Source organism: Rhamphochromis longiceps, linkage group LG14 (assembly GCF_057381845.1).
Source record: "Rhamphochromis longiceps isolate RC_006_pf linkage group LG14, R_longiceps_female_GT1.1, whole genome shotgun sequence".
Lineage (NCBI taxonomy): Eukaryota > Metazoa > Chordata > Actinopteri > Cichliformes > Cichlidae > Rhamphochromis > Rhamphochromis longiceps.
Genome location: NC_140570.1, coordinates 2,312,855 through 2,331,836, shown reverse-complemented (window position 1 = coordinate 2,331,836; position 18,982 = coordinate 2,312,855). Strand labels below are relative to the sequence as shown.

Here is an 18,982-nt window from a genome sequence, read left to right as displayed (position 1 = left end):
ATTTTTCCTGCAGTATATAATAATTGGTGTGTTTAAAAAATAAAACTATGAAGACACTCAAAATAAATTTCATGTGGTGGGAAACTATTTTGTGCAACTTTTTTGTATTTACAGTTTTGAGGGATAAGCCTCTTAAATTTCTCTAACTAGAAATATATGTTAAAAAAGCAAAAATGATTTTCAATTTTTTTGTAGTTTATTGCACTTTCTTGCAATTTATGTAATTACCAGAGGTGGGACCAAGTCATTGTTTTGCAAGTCTCAAGTAAGTCTCAAGTCTTTATCCTCAAGTCTCAAGTCAAGTCTCAAGTAATGTCAGGCAAGTCAGAGTCGAGTCTCAAGTCACTGGTGTAAAAGTCCGAGTCAAGTCACAAGTCTGAAACTTTGAATTTCAAGTCCAAATGAAAAAAAGCATGTTGCAGTTATGCTAAATGTAAATATTAGACCATGTAATTTTAAAATCTGTGTTTTTCTCAATACATGACAAAATAGTGAACTTAGAAAATATACACAAATTGTGAAATTGCACCTCTTTAAAATGCAGCTCAATTAAACCTAGCTCCAAGAATAATTTTCACCGACAGTTCTGAGATAAGCTGCATGTTATTCTAGGATGCGGTTGTAGGACCGGCTTTAAAATCGCATGACAAAAATATCATACACATTAAAAAAAACTGCATCACCAACGTAGCCTGGACAACATTTGCTAGTTAGATGAAGTCAGCTATCTCATTGTAGCACATTTATATGCATATTTATAATCATACGGTTCTTGGAGTGAGTGCATACACTCATGAAGTTTAGTAACTTCAGGTCACTGCAACAAGCCCAGGTACAGTTTACCGACGGATGGGTGCAGGACCTTGAAATGCACCGTGTAGAAAGTAAAGACCATCGTACGTATCATAAGTTTACCAGTATCACAAATCGTCGTCATAAATACACATTCGTTAACCGTTTATTAATAGGACCTTTGAGCTCAACGGTAATTAATTAGCAGTGGAAATAATTTCTGGTAGCATCACAGAAATGTAGCAGTGACAATAATACTGTATGCTGTAATCGTACTGGGCAATTAGTGATACAAAAAACCTGTTTTATCCTGTGAATAAAAGTATATGTTTTTGTCAATGTGCCATAATAACAGAAGCGAAACGCAATATTGTGTCAGGACAATTCACTATTTATGCACAATAAATAAAGGAGCATAGCGCGACAATTTCTGTTCAGCGCCAGACTTGCTTGTAACCTATATCACCAATTATGTTATGAAAATGACGCATTAACTACAACAGCAGACTGACCTTCGTGTAAATGCTTGGAGCAGACTAACCTGTGAGCTGGAGTGTTCTGGGACGTTATATTTGGTCTTTGAATGGCTGCAATCCAGTCGCGTCTTTGTTACTTCGGAAACATGGCTCGAACAATTTCTCTTCAACGACGTAATCCGATAACAACCGATCTCTTTACCCGTCGGCTTCCCGTGGCTGTCATGTGACCGGCTATTGCAGTTAATAATACAACAGCTTCTTGCCATTTTTGTGTTTCTTTTTATCGCTGTGTGACTGATTTCAATTGAAAGCCTGCGTGCACTAGTACCGCTTGCCACGAGTTCCCAGAATCCTTTGCAGTTCTACCCGTGAATGACGTCACATTTTCAATCTCTATATAATGTGCATGTTAAATTTTATATTTGGGGTAAAATATCAAGTCTTTTCAAGTAAACCGGTTCAAGTCCAATTCAAGTCCCAGGTCATTGGTGTAAAAGTCCAAGTCAAGTCACAAGTCTTAGAACATTTTTTTTCAAGTCAAGTCTAAAGTCATAAAATTAATGACTTGAGTCTGACTCGAGTCCAAGTCATGTGACTCGAGTCCACACCTCTGGTAATTACTATGCACTTAATGCAGACATATTATTAGAATTTAGGCTGTAATGGTTGTATTGATGTATAGCAACTTGAAATGCTCCTCAAAATGGCTCCACAACATGTAAAAATATAATATAAGCTCTGGCGGACTTGGTTCTATGGTAGGTCTTAAAGGGTTAAAGATGATCAAAAATCAAACACAGATTGTTGGCGCTGACAACCAAACACAGGCTAATTATCTGCTCAAAAACGCAAAGTGAACGTCTCTGTCGAAGGTTTGGAAGACAAAGGAAAGTCTGTGTATGTTTCAATCTGACAAAAAGAGCAGCAATGCTGAGTTAAAGTAACAAAGAAGGAATATTTGTAACTCCATCCTTTGGATGAGATAGTAACATACTGTACAGTAATAGAAGTGGAACAGTAAAGTTAACATTTACTCACTTCACAGTATGTTACTGTGTTTTACTATCATTTACAACCTTAATGTATTTTTTACAGTGTAGAACCATCGGCTTCAACCCAGAGGAAAAATACTGTGTGTTTGTAGCTCCAGCCAAGAGAGATTAGATCAAGATTTGCAGTTCATCGTGTCTCATTAAAAGGCCTGATGTTTATGAATATCAGTCACATAAATGCTCATTCTGTGTCTGATCCTCCTCTAGTTTGCAATAGGACACTGAGATAAAACAAACCCAGGGACCTTGGCCCCTTTTAAACATCCAAAGCAATTATTGGAGAGCAGTGAATCTTTGTGATCTAATAGTGCTCTCGGTGTTCTTTTTGAGCTTTTAAACTAATTCCTGATTGATCGCTAATTATCGGTGACGGGGTCTCTAGAGGGAGCTGGGCCCCCCCCTTCTTTTACCACCAAGTACGAAGCAGCTATAACTTTCAAAGACTCTGCTGCTTCCTGTTGCAGCTCGATATTCTGCAAGAATATTAATCGTAGCCTTTCTTTCCAATAAAGAGGGTGGCGCTTCCCCACAGCAAAACAGTGGAATCCCAATAGCACCTGGTGGATGGTGCAGTAGTCTGGGAAGCAGCTTTATTGATCTCAAGTAGTTTGACTGTATCATAATTTCAGGTGCATGTCCATACCAATCAGCTGTTGAACTTTAATTCTCAAGTCCAGCATCAAGTGAGTCCTGCTGCACTTTTTCTCTGTATTGACTTTGATGCCGAATCAAAAACATGGAACTGATAACCTTCTGTGTTAATGACAGAAGCGTCTCTTAATGGCACATCGATTGATGTTTGCTGTTTGGATGTGAATTGCTCTGCCAACAAAAGCATTAACAAAGAGGATCATTGATGACAACGTATTTATTTCTTTCAAGGTCGGATCAATCGAGGTGCAGGTTTTGTCTTGGAAATCTATTCCTTCAATTTGCACCGTGCAGCAGGATCCAGGCTATAAAGGTGGAGGCGGTGTGGTTGTGCAGCTCAAAGCTGCTGTCTGCTTTAACCGGAGAGGCACTCTGAAGGCTCGAGGAACTGCCGTTAGACTGCAGACCTGTGAAGGTACAGTCATGGCTTTGTGATATGCAACATTCGGAAAGGTCAGTTTTTATGATTATTACCATCATCTCATAATAGCCCTGAGCCAGCTGACATCACTGATTGCTCCTCTGGAAAGTTTTTCAAGTATAACGCCCCAAAACAGGCTCCTTCATCTAAATGACCACATGTATTACGGATGTTTCCAGGTTTGTCTTTCTGTCTGAAGTTGTTTTATTTTAACTGTAAATTTGGTGAAACAACTATCAGAATCTTTACTTTTGTCACAATCCTCTGTAAGTAATAATGAGAACGATTCAAGGATCAAAACTGACCTCCTCTCCATTTGTGGCCGGCCTCCTTATGGGGGACTGTGGTAGAGTGGATCAGTCAGAACGTCACTGGTCCACTCCCTGACTACTCCAGTTTGCACACTGAAGTCCCCCACTGAAGCACGATACTGGCTCCAGTGCATCTGTCAGAGTGTGAGTGTGTGCATGAATGTGACTGAGTGAATGAGGTAGTAACAAGTGCTTCGAGTGTTCAGTTAGAAATTCACTATATACGTCTCAGTCTGTTTACCATTTCATGTCCTAGCCTTCCTCGGATTTGCTTTAATCTCTCCTCGGCGGTATTCCTCTAGAGTGAAACGATGACACAGCCTCATTGATATTCACAAAATATCCCAAACTGTTCTTTGTTGTCTTTGGCTGTTATTACTGTAACACCACAATTATTGTTCCAGCAACAGCGTAGTCCAAATTACTGACTTTCTTTTTAATAAGTACGAGTATACCTTTCTCACTTTTACAGTGGAAAAAAACATTGACTGGAGGAGAAAATGATTGTGTACACTGCAGTATGTCTAAAAGTCAAAAGGAGGCACTAGTGCTCCACACACTGGCTGATTCTATACATACAAGCGGTTCAACAGCGAAGCACAAGAGGGAAATGTTGAGCTCCGTCGTGTCTCCGAGTCTTCAGTCCTGCAACACATCTACCCAGAACTATCAGTCAGTTCTCTGCTGATAAACTTAAAAATAAAAGATCATGTTTCAGATGGAAAAACACATACGGAGATCATAGGAGGATACAGGACAGTGTTCAGATATCATTATTGCTACTGATACTGCCAACGTGTCATTAATAAAGATTGCATATCAACAGCTGGAAAGATCAGATCCATACTTTCACAAAACCAATTTGTTGGTTTATCGGTGGGAGTTCTTTAACATCAGCATGTCTAACCAGCTGTTTGACCTTTCGCGACATGCTTTTAGTTCAGCTCGTTTAGAAATAAATGTCAAAACCTCAACCGTCAAAGGAGCTTGCAAAGAAAAGCGTCTGGACTTCTTTAAGTTGCTTGAAGACGTTTCACCTCTCATCCGAGAAGCTTCTTCAGTTCTAAGGTCAAATGGTGGGGAGTCCAAAACCTCAATCCGACAAAGTCCCAAGCTCATTGATTTAATTAAAGGCACAGTCCACTGAATCCATAGATTGTACCGAGTGTCTGATAATAGGATGCTTTTCTTACCCAAAACTGATTCCTGAGGTCTGAAGATCCACCGTGTTCATGATCTTCAATAATTATGAACAAAAAATCCCTGAAACTTTTTCATCATTGCTGTGGTAGGCTATGGCATGCTGTATAAAAATGCAGTGTTTGAGAATTTAACAGTAAACTCATTGATTGTACTTGCTTTTTCACATCTGTTAGAAATGTGATCATAGTGAGCCAATTTTCAGCACAGGATACTGAATGAATTTCCTGTTTCGCGCCAGTAAAATATGATCAATAAAAAGCGGCAGCGGCATCCTCCATGCAGGCGCCACACTGCTTAGCAAGTTCAACATGTCTGTGTGTTCTCTAGCTACTTGTTATTGGTTTATTGACTGGAGGAACGAGAAAACAAACAACTGACTCGCCACCATTATTGCTTTTAACCCCCCCGCCCCCGCACTTAGTGTTCACTTGCCGCACTTTAACGAGACATGTGACACGTCTGTTTGCACAGGAGCAGGTGGATGGTCACTGTTCATCTATTGCCTGTAAGCAGCTTGTCATTCTTGGCCTCTTCTGGTGGAGGGAGCAGCGGGCGGGTGGTCGTCAGAGGGGTTAAAGTTTGTCTGACCCGCTTTATTTCATTTTCCTGGCTGGTTTGTGGGGGCTGCAGGTCAAAGTCTGAGAGGGCAGCCAAGCCGGAGTTAATGTCAGGGCTTTGTTTGCTGCTCGGTCCCTCATCGGGATAGACCCGAGCCGGACAATAGCTGGGATCACAGGTCACCAGAGAGCCAGTGTGAGAGGGCCGGTGTATGTATGCTGTGTGTTTCAGTCCGGGCAGGATGCTGCAGAACCACAGCTCGGGCACATAGCACTTGTTCCCACAGAGGTTGATTATTTGAGCTTTAGAATTCTTAAGATGGGATGAATCACAAAGATGGTGATGTTTATTGGGAGTTATTATTTAGTATGGTCAGAGATTATATAGAATCAACGTGAGTATTAGGGCAGACGCTGATATGTGCAAAGAAACCCAACCCTACTGGAATAGACTGAATAGAGTTTAGACAAAGGCCCGACTGGGGTTCAGGATTAAGTCTTGAATGTCATTCAGAGACTCGGTTCTTCCTGGATCTGTTTTAACTCTAAGTAGCATGAGCAGGTTGAATGACTCTGCCTGACTGAAGTATACACTCGAGCGGACTTCAAACATGCAGCTGAGATGCCTTTTCTATTTTCCATTGGGTATCCTGAATATCCGCGGGGAAAAGGAAGGCTTCACTTGTTCTAAAACAAAGTTCTGGCTTGATTGCCTAACGCTATGCAGTAATCTGTCCTACGTTTACTTTTTACATGCTTCACACTTCAGTCGCTGTGATGTGCTTGGCCGAGTGTGACGCTGCGAATACCTCCCAGGAGGGACTGTTTGCAAGTGCGTGTCCAGACAACCAAGACAGCAAGTTCTGGAGAAAGCTCATGTCGCCTGCAGAAAGTTGTGAATGTGGTTTGAGAAGACACTTTGCCCAAACTGTGTAGTAACGGTGGTTTCGTCAAGCTCGTCTATCGTCCTCTGCGGCTTTTAATTTGGATCTTGTTCCGCTCCCACCCCCACGCTCTATCCTTCCATCAATCGACCCCGGCACATGTGGCTCTGACTTATCCAGCCATGGCATTGACCCCTCTATTCATATTGACTGGCTGTTTCTCATGACCTCTTGACCTCTCGGGGTCAACCCTGCAGCCGTCTGGACCTCCTCCTCCACCTGGCTCCTATCTCCACCCCTCAGATGCTCCAGATGGATTACTTTCTGCTCAAACCGTCCACAGGATTACGCTGTTGTCTCGACACAGCACGGGTCCCTGGCTACGGTTAAAAATGTTCCCTGAACCGGCCGCTCATTTCAAAGTATTTTCTCTGAATTTGTCTGCAGATGCCGGGGGAACTTTCTCTGCCCGTCTCTCTTTCATTGCCCGTCTGCCGCTCTCTGAACTCGCTGTTCTCGTTCCACAGCCTGGTTTTGATACATGGCGTCCTGATGGTTTGCTAGGGAGAATCTGGGTCAGTGTGGGGAGCCAGAGATAGAGATAGCACAGGCACGAGGCTGGCTTGCTGAAGAAATGCGTCACACAATGCCGTCCAGAGTCTAGAGAAAACAATGGTGCTTTAGAGATTTCAAGCGGCAGAGTCCACATACCTCACATAGCTGTCAGAATGCTCTGCTTGAGGTCTGCAAATATCACCATCAGCGATAAGGCACAAGAGAGCCGGGCCCAAGCAGTCCTTGAATAGGATGTCACACGGGTCCAGATAATACTTGATCTGTTTGGAGCAGAAGCGACGCAGGAAACTGTTTATATGAAAACATTTCATTAGCAAAAGTGAGTGTGGCTGATCTGTGTGTGATCCTGAGTGACACGTCCATTAGTTTTGGATTAAATATGACATAACTGAAGTCCAGACAGGATTCTAACATGCACATGATTGAATTACATAGATTGGAAATGTTCAGCAAGCCTACGATATTTTTGGCAGCAAAATCATCAAAGAGAGTGTCATCTTTCTGTCGCAGCAGCCGTCCCAGTACTTTTAGTTGTGCTGAAGTTGTGATATTTTTCATGCAAAGTGGGGCTTGTCCCGTGGAGCTGAGTGGACTTTGGACTAGCACCAGCAATCCCTGATCCCTGCTAAACTGAGCTATAGGGAGAGGGGAGGGAGGCAGAGAAAGGGCTGTGAGAGGGGTGGGGGAGGCAAGAACGAGAGAGGAAGTGAGTGTTCATCACAAAGTGTGCCACAGTTGTGGGCATGCCCAGTAGAGTTTGACTCACAGCCTGAAATCCAGCCTCTAAATTTGAACAGGAGGGAGACGAGGTGACTGAGCAGACTTTTGTTGCTGCTTTCTCTCCCCGACTCTCTCCTTCCCGCTCGCCCTCGCTCTCTCTCACAACATATTATTTTTCCCCTCCTCCCTCCATTAGTGAGTGTGTGTGGAGAGGTTTGCGTTTTGCTATGGAAGAGCAAGAGGAGGTGCAGAATTTCACCTAGAGAAAGAGACAACAAGGGAGAAGAGAAGTAAAGAAAATAGGAGGAAGAGGACAAGAAGTGGGACAAAAAGGCAAGAGAGAGCCCACGTTTCTCCTGCTCTCCCCTCCCTCCTCCACCAACGAGTTTCACCTCAAAAAGAGCAGAGGGACCAACTTCAAAAGGCAGTCAGGAGGGAGCTGGAGTGTGAAACGTGAGGAGAGAAGAAGATGAGAGGCTGACCGGCGCTGTGCTTGCTGTGCTGTCCAGGTCAGTGCCCAGAAAACACTGAACAAGCGCTCGCTCTTTCGCTTTGCTTGGTTTTTATGCTTGCAAACTCCAGCAGTGTGCATCCAGTGTTTTTCTCGTTTACCCGTGTTGTGTGCATGCGTGCGTGTTGGTGGGGAATTGAGCGACTGATTGACAGCCTCTGCACCGTCTCCTCTCAGCGCCGTCCGACCGGTGTCGCCGCAGCCGAGCCAAAGTACAGAAACTCCAGCTGCTCCCTTTAGCGCTGCACATGGGAACTGTTATAGCTCAGATGTTCACATGCATACACGTGTTGAGGGAGGACAGACTCTGCGAACGTAGCCACGTGGTTACAATAAGGGAGAAATCACAGAGCTGTGCTGCTGGCCGGGCACTCGCACTCACTCACGCTGAGCTGGAGCGCAAAGACGTGACGAATTTTCTCTTTTAGTGAAGAGATTTTCGACAGAAGCCCTTCCTGTGATGCTTGGATGTGTTTGTTAGATCAGCCGTGGTGGTTCAGACGCTCGTCTTTGCAACGCGCTGTAATTACATATATACCTTTTATCAATGATCTGGCGTCATCTCCCACCAAGTAGAGCTACAGTTATGTAAGACGGTTATTTTATTTACTAGTCAATGGATCCTTTTGTCGAACAGCTGAAAAATATTTATTAAATTATTATTATCACATAAAATACACTTCAGCATGTTCACCAATCAATGAAATATCTTTAAATATGTGTTTCCTGACTAATAATGTCTAATTTCTCCTTTGTGGAAATCCCAGTGGTGTCCAGTATGAAGCAATCCTCGTTAGTCACAAGCTGCACTTGTGTTTAGAGGAGTAGTGGCTGCTGTTGCCGTCTCTGACATACCAGACATGCTGTAGCTAACTCTGTGACTTGAAGTCTATTATTAGATTCATTACCCATTTAGATATTTAGGGGTTTACAGGAAGTGCTGCAGCAAAATGTTCCTCTGCTGGCCTGTGCTTGTAGATTTAGTGCCTTTTTTTCTGGTCACAATTAACATGTTAATAAAACACAACTGATATTTATCTGTGTACTTGGCTCAGCAATGATCTGTGGAGAGCAGAGCTACTATTAAATATAGAAGCTAGAGATCGGAGAGGTCAGAGCAGATGTGCACGTTCTTCTTCGACAACGTTTAGATGTTGATGCTTTAATGTAACAAAACCAAATTCATGTCACATCCAAAAAAAACATACAAACAAACAAACAAAAACAGCAATTTAATGTTGTAACTATTTTCTTTGTAATGCACTACATGCACCAATCACACGACTCCACCAAACAAAGCAAACAGATGGAGACATCTGTACAGCCAGCATCTCACCCAGAAACATCAGAAAGGAGAAAAAGCCCTGCTGAAAAACACGCACACGTGATGTTTGGGTGAACTGTCCCTTTAAATGCAGACGTCAGATTCATTTGGTTGCTTCTTTGTCCTGCGGATGATTTTATTCACGTGGAAACCAGCTGTCCGCACAGTTTCTAACTTTCTGCAGTCACAAAGCAACACAGGTGCAGGTAACATCGTGTTGTTGTTACCTGAAGCAGCCGGTGGAGTTTTGTCCAGTGTTGTGTCTATTTTGGTTCTGGTTTTGGGCTCCCCAATGTCCAACTGTGGACAAGACATAGATGGTAGATGACCAGGACACCAAAGAAAACAGCGTACGTCCTGTGCCAAAATGAAAAATAATAATTTAAGTCACTAAAAATCACAATTGATCTGTTTTTTAAGTTTAATGAGTGATTAAAAAGTGAGCTTTCTGAATAGGGGGCTGCATGACCAAAAACAGAACCTTTTGTCCATATTGAAATTATTATTATTATTATTATTGTAATGATTATTATTAGTTACAATTGCATTTTTTTAGTACCTAAATTCTTGTGTTGCACACCGGCTGGTGTTTAGACCAGAGAGAGTGAGAGGAGCTCTGAATGATGAGCTGGGACTTGGTGTGAAGCTCGTTTATCTTTTCTTTTCATTCTAAAGAATTTTTTTGGACTCATCATCTAACAGGACCTTCCATAGACACAGTGCTCACTTTCCTCCCCACGGCCTGTGTGACTCTTACTCTGAAGGTTTGTGTGGCTGAGAAGTTTGGAGTATGAGGGCAGTGGTTTAATTAACGAGCCTACTGAGGAGCACTATGGGAAATGTAGTTTTGTTACAGTTTCTATTTTTTCTTCTTTTATTCTCGAACAAATTGCACTACATGCTCTGAGTGGATTGTTGAGGCCTTAAAAGCATCGGTCCTGTCATTTCTGAGCAGCAGCAGCAGCGTTGTGGCTCCACATGGAGCAGCTCAGGAAGCAGCTGAGGCAGCTTCCATCTTTTCATTTATTTGCACCATGACTCCCTTATTCCTTGGAGACTGGGTTCCCATGCGTAACTGCCCGGGTCTCGCCCCCGATAGCCCGTCAGAGGCTCCGTGATCCATCACACACCAGGCGGCCGTGTTTTCTGAAAGGGCCGTGAACTTGTTACCTCCCTCAGCCAGCTCGCCTGAATGTCAAACTCATTTTTCTTTTCGTGCGTCCCCTTTCTCTGCTCCTTCCCAGGGCTGCTGGTGTATTGAAATAATTGGGCCGCATTCAGTGCGACCAGGTTGCCAGCGCGGCGTTTGAATAGAGATATCGAGTTTGGTGCCACGACTTCCCCCTGACTTCCCTTTCGCAGCTCTTTCCTCCGCCTTCCTCCGAGGTCGTGACGGGTCATCATCGTGACACGGCATCCGCGGTACATTATCTACAGTAGCTGGCCCGCCCTGGAGCTGTGTCTATAGACCATTCTTCCAGGGTCTGTTGTCTCTAGGATCTCTGGATTCACTGTTCGACATGGCACACATTCAAAACGGTAGCCTCGAGGGGCTTTTATTCCTCCAACAGAATTCAATCACTTTTCTCTCTCGTCTTTCTGCCTCTCTGCTGAGTTATTCAGAGTTTAATGAGGGAGGGAAGATAAAGGCAAGCTTATGGTTTGCCAGATCACGAAGAGGCCGCCTTTTTGTTTCTGCTGGAGGACCCACACAGCGAGCGTTCATGTGAAATGAGTTCTTTTTTTTAAACCAGAGGGGAAGGTGATTGAGATGTCTGAGAAAGAGCCGGGGAGTCTGGAAAGGCGCGGGTCATTAAAGTGTCAGAGGAGCTGCAGCTCTTCAAATATTCCTCCATACTTTGCATGCAGTGCAGGATGCAGAGGACTGAGTGAGAAGGGGAATTTTGGGGCAGCACAAGGAGGTATAATCTGCTGCGAGGTATTATGATTATCAAACGTTAATGCACTGGTTTCACCACGGGCATCAAATAGTTATGCAGCGCTACACCTCCTGCGCTGTGCATCATTGAAATGACTGCACAGGATTATCCCCTTACATAAGAAAGTGTGGGTGGTTTGGAGACGGCTCCTGACAGTGTGGGAGGGCATCGGACCGGACCCGAGGAAGCGCCGGGCTGACGCTAGGCTGTTGTTGAGGCTCAGTTTAGGTCAAAGTCCATACTACGTATCAGCTGTCAGAAAGTGTGTTTGCTTTACCGGCTGCACGGGCGTCAGCATCTACGCAAGGCTCCTCTGTCTGACATCAGAGAGGAGAGGTAGAAGGGTTCACGCCTTCTCTCTCACACACTCTGTCACCGAGGTCAACGCTGGTCTGTCTCTTTGGAGCTGTTACTTTTCCCTCGAGCAGTTGCACCAGCCAGCTGCTGGGGACATGCAGAGTGTCCGAGCACATCAGGTTTGTAGGAGCATTGATTATTTTCACTCCTCTCCGAGGTACACGACTCTCCTGGATTTGTTTTTGTAAAGCTGCTGAATTCAGATAAAATGGGTCTTTGTTGCAGAAATGAATTGGGCTTTAAAATTACAAGGACGACGCAGGAACTTGCAGGAACTTGTCCTTTTTGGGTTAGTAGCCAGCTTTAGTGCACAAGATGTCAGACGGTTCAACTGTGGCCAAACTGATAACCACACCTATTTTTGCTGGTTATTATAACCTCTATTAGTCACTAGCTTTTGTGTTTACTGTATCGTTTTATTTTCTTGAATTTGTAGCAAGTAAATCTAAAATGAGTTGGGTGCGGTGTCCAGCTGGGGGACTAGCAGGTGTTTTTGAAGAGTGTTTCTTAATGGGCCATAGTTGGTATTCATCCTGCAGCCTTTACCCGCAGATGTCGGCTTTAAAAGAAAGAAACAGCGCCAGCTCATTTCAACTACAAGAGGACTTAAAAGTCCGTTATCTGCCAAAGCCACAGCCCAGTTCTTCAGTTTCAAAACAACACATTTAAATCAAATCTAACATCGTCGTCATTTTGCCAGTTTGAGTGAAATTCGGCCTGGTGTTTGATCCTGGTGGCAAACAGGAAGGAAAACAACAAAACACAGACTCTCACTCATCTGGTTTTGGTCCTTATAAGAGCAACATCATTTCCTGACCTTTCCCAGGTGCTCGTCTCGCAGCACCTTGTATCTTGGATATTACATTACAGAGTAAACATTGTTATATGTGCCGTTGGTGGAACACCCACACCTCACACCCACGATGTCACATATTTATTTAAATATTTAATAATTACATTTTGAACCTACTACCACGTCCTACTTCATTCTGAAGTCTGACTTTGTTTGACGTGAAGATATAACATTGCAAAATCTATTTATAAGAAATGATTCGATTCCTGTAAAATTACAGTAGAAATGTTCGGCTGATTTGTCGGATCTGTGTCTGTTTGCAAAGGACAATAATTAGGCCGTGTTTTTATTGTGTAGGTGCTGCAGTGAAGTTTTCCTGGAGCGCTCAGGCTTTTATGAGCGGATATCCTAGTAATCATAAGATAATAAAAAGCTTTTACAGTGAATGTATTTCCCTAAAATAGAAGCAGGAGAGAGAGAAGGATTGGGCCTGAATACCAAGAACATCCCAGATCAACATAAAACTGTATTATAGTGAATGCATCAGGAGGACCCGTGAAGCCTGATCCTGAACACTGAGTGCATCAGTGTGTCCTGTATTACTGACAGATGTTTCTGCAACATTTTAAATTAAATTTGGAACATTTATCTGTGCTCACATCTCATTTACAGCCTACATAAGCATCATGGAAACTGCAGCTGTACATTAGGGTTTTAATAGTTTTGCAATTTTCATGAGTTTTATTTTTATTTAGTTTTGACTTCAGATTTTCAATTTTATATCAATTTTAATTAGTTTTTACCAATTGTTTGCTAGTTTAGTTTAGTTTTTATTTTTTTTGAAAATCCTTAGTTTCAGTTTAGTTTTGATTAGTTTCAGTTATAGTTTTAGTTGTGTTTGCAATAATTAAGTGTAACAACATCCCAGTTTCATCATATCAGTCATGCTCTTCTGCTTATCCTTGGGTATGTTGCTATTCCAGCTACACTGCACTCTGGACAGGTCCCCAGTCTGTCGCAGGGCTAACATGCAGAGACAGACAACTCACATTCCCACCTATGGGGAACCTCTGGTAAAAAGTGAGGGCAGATGAACAACCACTGATACCAGGCAACTATAAGATATATCTTGGCCCCAATGAGACTATTAACTCTTGCAGCACCGGGTGCATTGCTAAACCTTTTGAAGACTCACACAGTTGTGTAGATATCCCAGTCTCAATAAACACATTCACCAACGCTGCACATTCACCACTGCATTAATGTTTTTTGTGGAGTTGTCTCGGGATGCATCACGCTGCCTTGCCTGGGGTTAGCTTCTGTTTCTGGGGATGAGGGTTGAGTGTGCTCCCTTACCTTCTCAAGGTAAGCTAGGTTAGCCTTCTTGTGTGAGCTTTTCAAGCGCACTTTAAGGTTTGTGGGATTTTTTTCCCCTTTAGAAATGTCCCTCATAATTTGTCTCTTTCCACTACAAGACACTTGCTTTATCCAAAACACAGTCATATTCAAAGTAATCCCAAATTGGACTCTGGCGCTTTCTCCCGACTTTTGCTGACATGATTCTGCGCGTGGACGGAGCAGCAACACAGGCGACTCGACTAACGTACTGCCACCTGCTGGCATAATGAGACACAGCAAGAAAAAAACCTGGAAACTACACTTTATTTTCACCCTCGACTATTGTAGGACACGCACACACATAAAAACTAAACACATTTAGTTTTGTGAACACTCATTACAGTCTTAGTTAGTTTTCCTTTTTTTGCAAAGTCTTGTTTTATTTTTATTTCCATTAACGAAAATGTTTTTTCACTTCTAGTTTTCGTTATTTCGTTAGTTTTCGTTAACGATAATAACCTTGCTGTACATTAAGTATTATTCATTTAACATTAATCTTAACCCTTGAAAATATTTAATAAGTGAGCTGCTGAACATCACTGACACACGAACACTTCAGACAGAGAAAATCTCAGATATGATTCTGGTAATTAATTTTTTAGAGACTTCTGAGGAGTCTTATTATTCTTACTGTGCACTCCCAGAGTGTAAAAAGAGAAAAAAAAAATATTTATATCACATTGGCGCCACGTCTGGTTGTTCTTACTTTATCCCACCTCGTGATAACAGATCGACAGTGCATGATGGTTTTGGACGCGTGTAGCTTCTCTGCACCACATTTGTTTTTGTGCCCTGTTCAGGGAGGCTTTCGATCAGTACTGCACTGCAAGCATGTCTCTTTCTATAATTTGTATTTATATTTATTTGTGAAGATGTAAAGCCACATCACTGTGTATGAATACACCACTCTGCATTAGTTATCATAAACTCTTTTGTCCTGTCTTGCTCCCCGTCCCCCCAACTGGATGTTTCTTCTGTTAAAAAGGGAGTTTTTCCTTGCGTATCGGTGTTCTTCTCATTGTTGGGGTTCCTTTGTATTATTGTAGGTTTGATTTTGCAGCATGACCCAGATCCTGATCATTTTGAAAATTCGAGCACTTCTGTGTCACTAAAATTTGGTTTGATTATGATTGCATGGCCTTCGTGGTGGCGGTTAATTAAGGGAAAGAATGAAGCATAATTGTAATTTGAGGTAACAAATTCTAGTAATTGTGACTCCAAATAAGCAAACAGCTGATTGAAGCTGACTCCAGATGAGGTCCCTCCTGACACTCGTGTGACACGCCACCCTTCTCAGAAACAGCCTGTCGGTTTGAGAGCTGATCTGTTCTCCTTTGATTCTCTGAGTCCTCACTTGTTGCTGCATATTGTAAACAAAGCAGAATGTATGCAGGTACAGGAAAACAGACAGTCGTATGAAGGTGTCAGAGAAGCTTTTATGTGAAGGATGATTGCTGTTCCACTGAGACTCGAGCCTCTAAGCAGAATGTAATGTTAGAGCTGTGCTCAGTGTGTGGGCGTGCTTCTAACCGACACTCCTGCCCTCGCTCTCTGTTTTAACTCATCTCTGTCTGCCTCCCTCCACCTCTTTTTTTCATACCCCTCTCCATCGTGCCTCAGCGGGGGTGAGAGTCGCAGGTTGACAGCCTTGCAGGTCTCCTCATTACGCGGCGTCTGAGCCGGTAGAGATTTATCGAGATGATAAAAGCAGTCTGGAGGGCAATAATGACCACAGGCTCTGATGCAGGAGGAGGACGGAGGGGAGAGGCAGCGGCTTGTCTGGCCGCTCGCTCTGCATCTGATCATTCATCAAATGAAACAGCAGAAAGTTTGCTTCAGTGTTTGCTGAATATATTCGTGCATTATCGTTATGTATCTTTTATTTATTTTGCTGGTGCAGTAGTCGATGCAGTGTCAGCATGCCACAAGCCATGGAGCCATGTAGTTTATGTTCCCCTTATAGCTGTGTGCTGCTTGCTTTTAAAAGATATAGTTCACACATGCCTGTTAAGTTTTGCAATATATGAATCTGTTTTTTCTTCTTTTTTAGTAATAAAATCAGGCATGTTTTAAATGAAAGTGCTAACTAGGTGTGGCTGTAATTATTTCTCAGATCATTGTGATTTTCTTTTTTTACGCAACAAGACGAACATTTGTGGTCTAGTGAGATGTACGTGTGAGCTGAAGTGAACATATGTTGCTTCATCACTCAGATATTCCCTGTATTGCGCTTACATGGAGGAATCTATGTCGAAAGGATTTCGTTTCTGCACAGAAACGGGTGTGTAAAATGTGGTTAACCAAACTTTAGTGCTCACACTCCCTAACCCAGTCGTTTAAACATGTAAGCTGGCGTCGGGTATATGGAGTGTAGTGTCCTACGTGATGTTTGTGTGTGTAGCAGAGAGTCGGAGCCGCGGAGCAGGAGTGAACTCGACGGCTTGTCTTGTAGATCAGAGATAATAGGAACATATGGTGCGCTCGCAGCGTTGGCGGCGCTCTTCCCATCGCTGTCGGTCCCTTATCTTTTTATTGCAGTTATAGATCAAGTGTCCCTTTCTGGCTGCCACACTTCAGCTGTGGCCTTACGCCAGAGGACAAAGAGGAGCAGCAACAGTCGTGCCTTACAGTCCCAACCATATCAGACTGCAAAATCTCATTTGGTATTTTGTCTGTTTTCATGTTAAAAACCTTCCATTCACTGTAATGCTCAGTTCTCCCTGGGTGTGGCTGCAGCTCGACGCTGTGCTGTCTCTTTTCGCAGCTCCTCCTGGTCTGTTCTCTTCCCCCCCAGCAACGGCCTCCTCCTCCTCCACCACCTTTATTCATCTTCACACCTGCTCTCCACAAACCCAGCATTGACATTCACCTCTTTCCTTCTGCCCCCCTCGGTCTGTGCTGCAGGACTAAAACGGCTGCATTTAGATTAAAAAACACAAACCTACCGTTTGGGAAATGGAATTGTTGGAAAGGCCTGTACCAAATATTTGTTCTGCTCGTATTCACTCTGTCTATTTATGGACTTCATAGTGCGGTGGTTTATACAGTGGCCTAACAAGCTAACTGTCCCTGCTTTAATCCCAGGAGCAGACACAAATCCTTTTCGGGTATCCAGCATAAAAATCTGTCCAATCAAACATGCTGAGCGACCTGCTGTGGTGTGAAAAGGAGGGGCTTTATTCACTATCTGTATCCCTCTTTGACCTTTTAATTTTAAAATTAAACATATATGTACTTGGTTTTTAAAGGCTGTAAACCTTTGGTTCAGATTTCAAATAATCACTAAAACTTTAACACTTTAATTGATGCTCAATACTCCGGATAGTATTCCTGGCATTGGATAAAATACAAAGACCATTTCCAAGCCAAACACTTCTTTACCAGGACATATTTAGGCTGCTTTAGGCCTGTTAGCAGAGCATGAAAAGATATCCCTCAGGCTGAAACGGGGGGGAAATCCCAGACGCTGCCGTGGCCACGTCTTCTTTCCTTATCTGTCGGTGGGAACTCGTGATGATTGAAGAGAGAAGCAGTGAGTGCTGACAAATACTGAAAGAACAACAACTGTAGTGAAAGAGAAAGAAGCTCCACGGGGATGTGAGGTGTCATTTAACCCGGCACAGAGGTGCTGATCCTTGGACTGAGCTGCTCAAGTTCAAGTTTTTTACTTATTTATTTCTTTGTAAATGCATTTGATGGTCACGCAGTCGATCAGACGTAGAAGTGCTGGTGTCCCAGCCATGTAGCTGAGAACGCTTGGCGCAGAGGTAAGTCACTCGTCCCTCTGAGGTCACAGGTTTGAAGCTGAAGCATCAGGATACTAAAATATTCTTTCTGAATGATCTCTCATGTAGGTGCATGTTTTTGCTAACAGCACGTACATACAGAGACGCATTCGTTAACAAAGTGCTGTAAACGGTGCCGTTTGTGCCACTCTGCTCGTTCGCTCGTGTCTCTCTGTGTCGCTGCTCTCTGCTCCATTTCTCGGGTTCATTCGTATGGTAATAGGGGTCAGGAGATGAGGGGGTTCTCACGTTCAATGTGAAACTTGGCCCTTTGTGTAGCGCCGGCTCGAGCTGCTGTGACAGAGGCCAGAGGTGAAATTGAATTTAGCTGAAATTCCCCAGTGAGTCTAGCCTTGGGCTGGACTGAGCTAGGCTGGCCCGGCCTCGCCTCGGGCAGCACGGCTCTGTGTACGGCCAGAATCCGTAGGTGTTACCGGACCTCGGTGGACTTGGTAAACCCGAGGCTTAGCGAGGGTTACGGCACGCTGTGCCATCAGATTTGTTGTGGAGACGACCAGCAGCTCATTTGTATTTAATTCAGACATGATGTTGTTTTTAATACGACTACTGTGCTGTTTCCTTCTGAGGTTTAAGCAGCTCCCCTAATTCTAACCTCAAAGCCAGTATTTCCAAGACTCAAAAGGCCTTTTTAGGATTAAAAGTAGATAGTCTTAGATGTGTCCGATTTTTGTCATTGATGGTGGCTTTTTTGAAGTTTACGCTAAAAAATTATTTCTACTCTTACATGATTTTAAAATGTATATTTTTCAAAATTCTGTGTTGCTGTGTTGCAGCTATTTTTAAGTCAGCTGATGCTGGGATATGTCAAATATTTGAATAAATAAAACAAATGTTTAGGGCGACAGCTCTCCAAGTGTGTGGCCAGGAAAAAAATCCAAATTCAATGAAATGCTTTTTTTTCCTGGGGAAAATGAAGAAAACAGTTTGCTGAGGCCATCAGGCGTTTTTGCTTTTACTGTAAATGATTGATAAAATTGTAAGCTGTGCAGGCTGGAAGAAGGAGAACCACCGGGTGTCGTTTAAGCATAACCACATGACAGGAGTCTGTCTGCTGCTTTGACCAAAAGGCTAACCGGTAATCTGTCCGAGTTTAGTTTACTGACATGCTAACCTGTGCTGAAAATCAAGTATTGCGCTGATCCATGTTTTGACCTATAGTTGTAGATGAAAAGAACATTAATGACAACTTACTAATTTGTCAGTTTCA

The 18,982-nt window shown here is 43.1% G+C and overlaps 1 protein-coding gene across 3 annotated transcripts in view; it reads left to right on the top strand.

The window, feature by feature from the left end:
- The first annotated feature begins 7,682 nt into the window (after nucleotides 1–7,682).
- Nucleotides 7,683–18,982, top strand: part of LOC146653395 (uncharacterized) — a 118,606-nt gene continuing 107,306 nt past the window's right edge. For all 3 annotated transcript variants that reach the window (XR_014907265.1, XR_014907264.1, XR_014907263.1), the window contains exon 1: nucleotides 7,683–8,155. The gene's annotated coding sequence lies outside the window, so the exon portion shown is untranslated. The remainder of the gene's footprint in view (nucleotides 8,156–18,982) is intronic.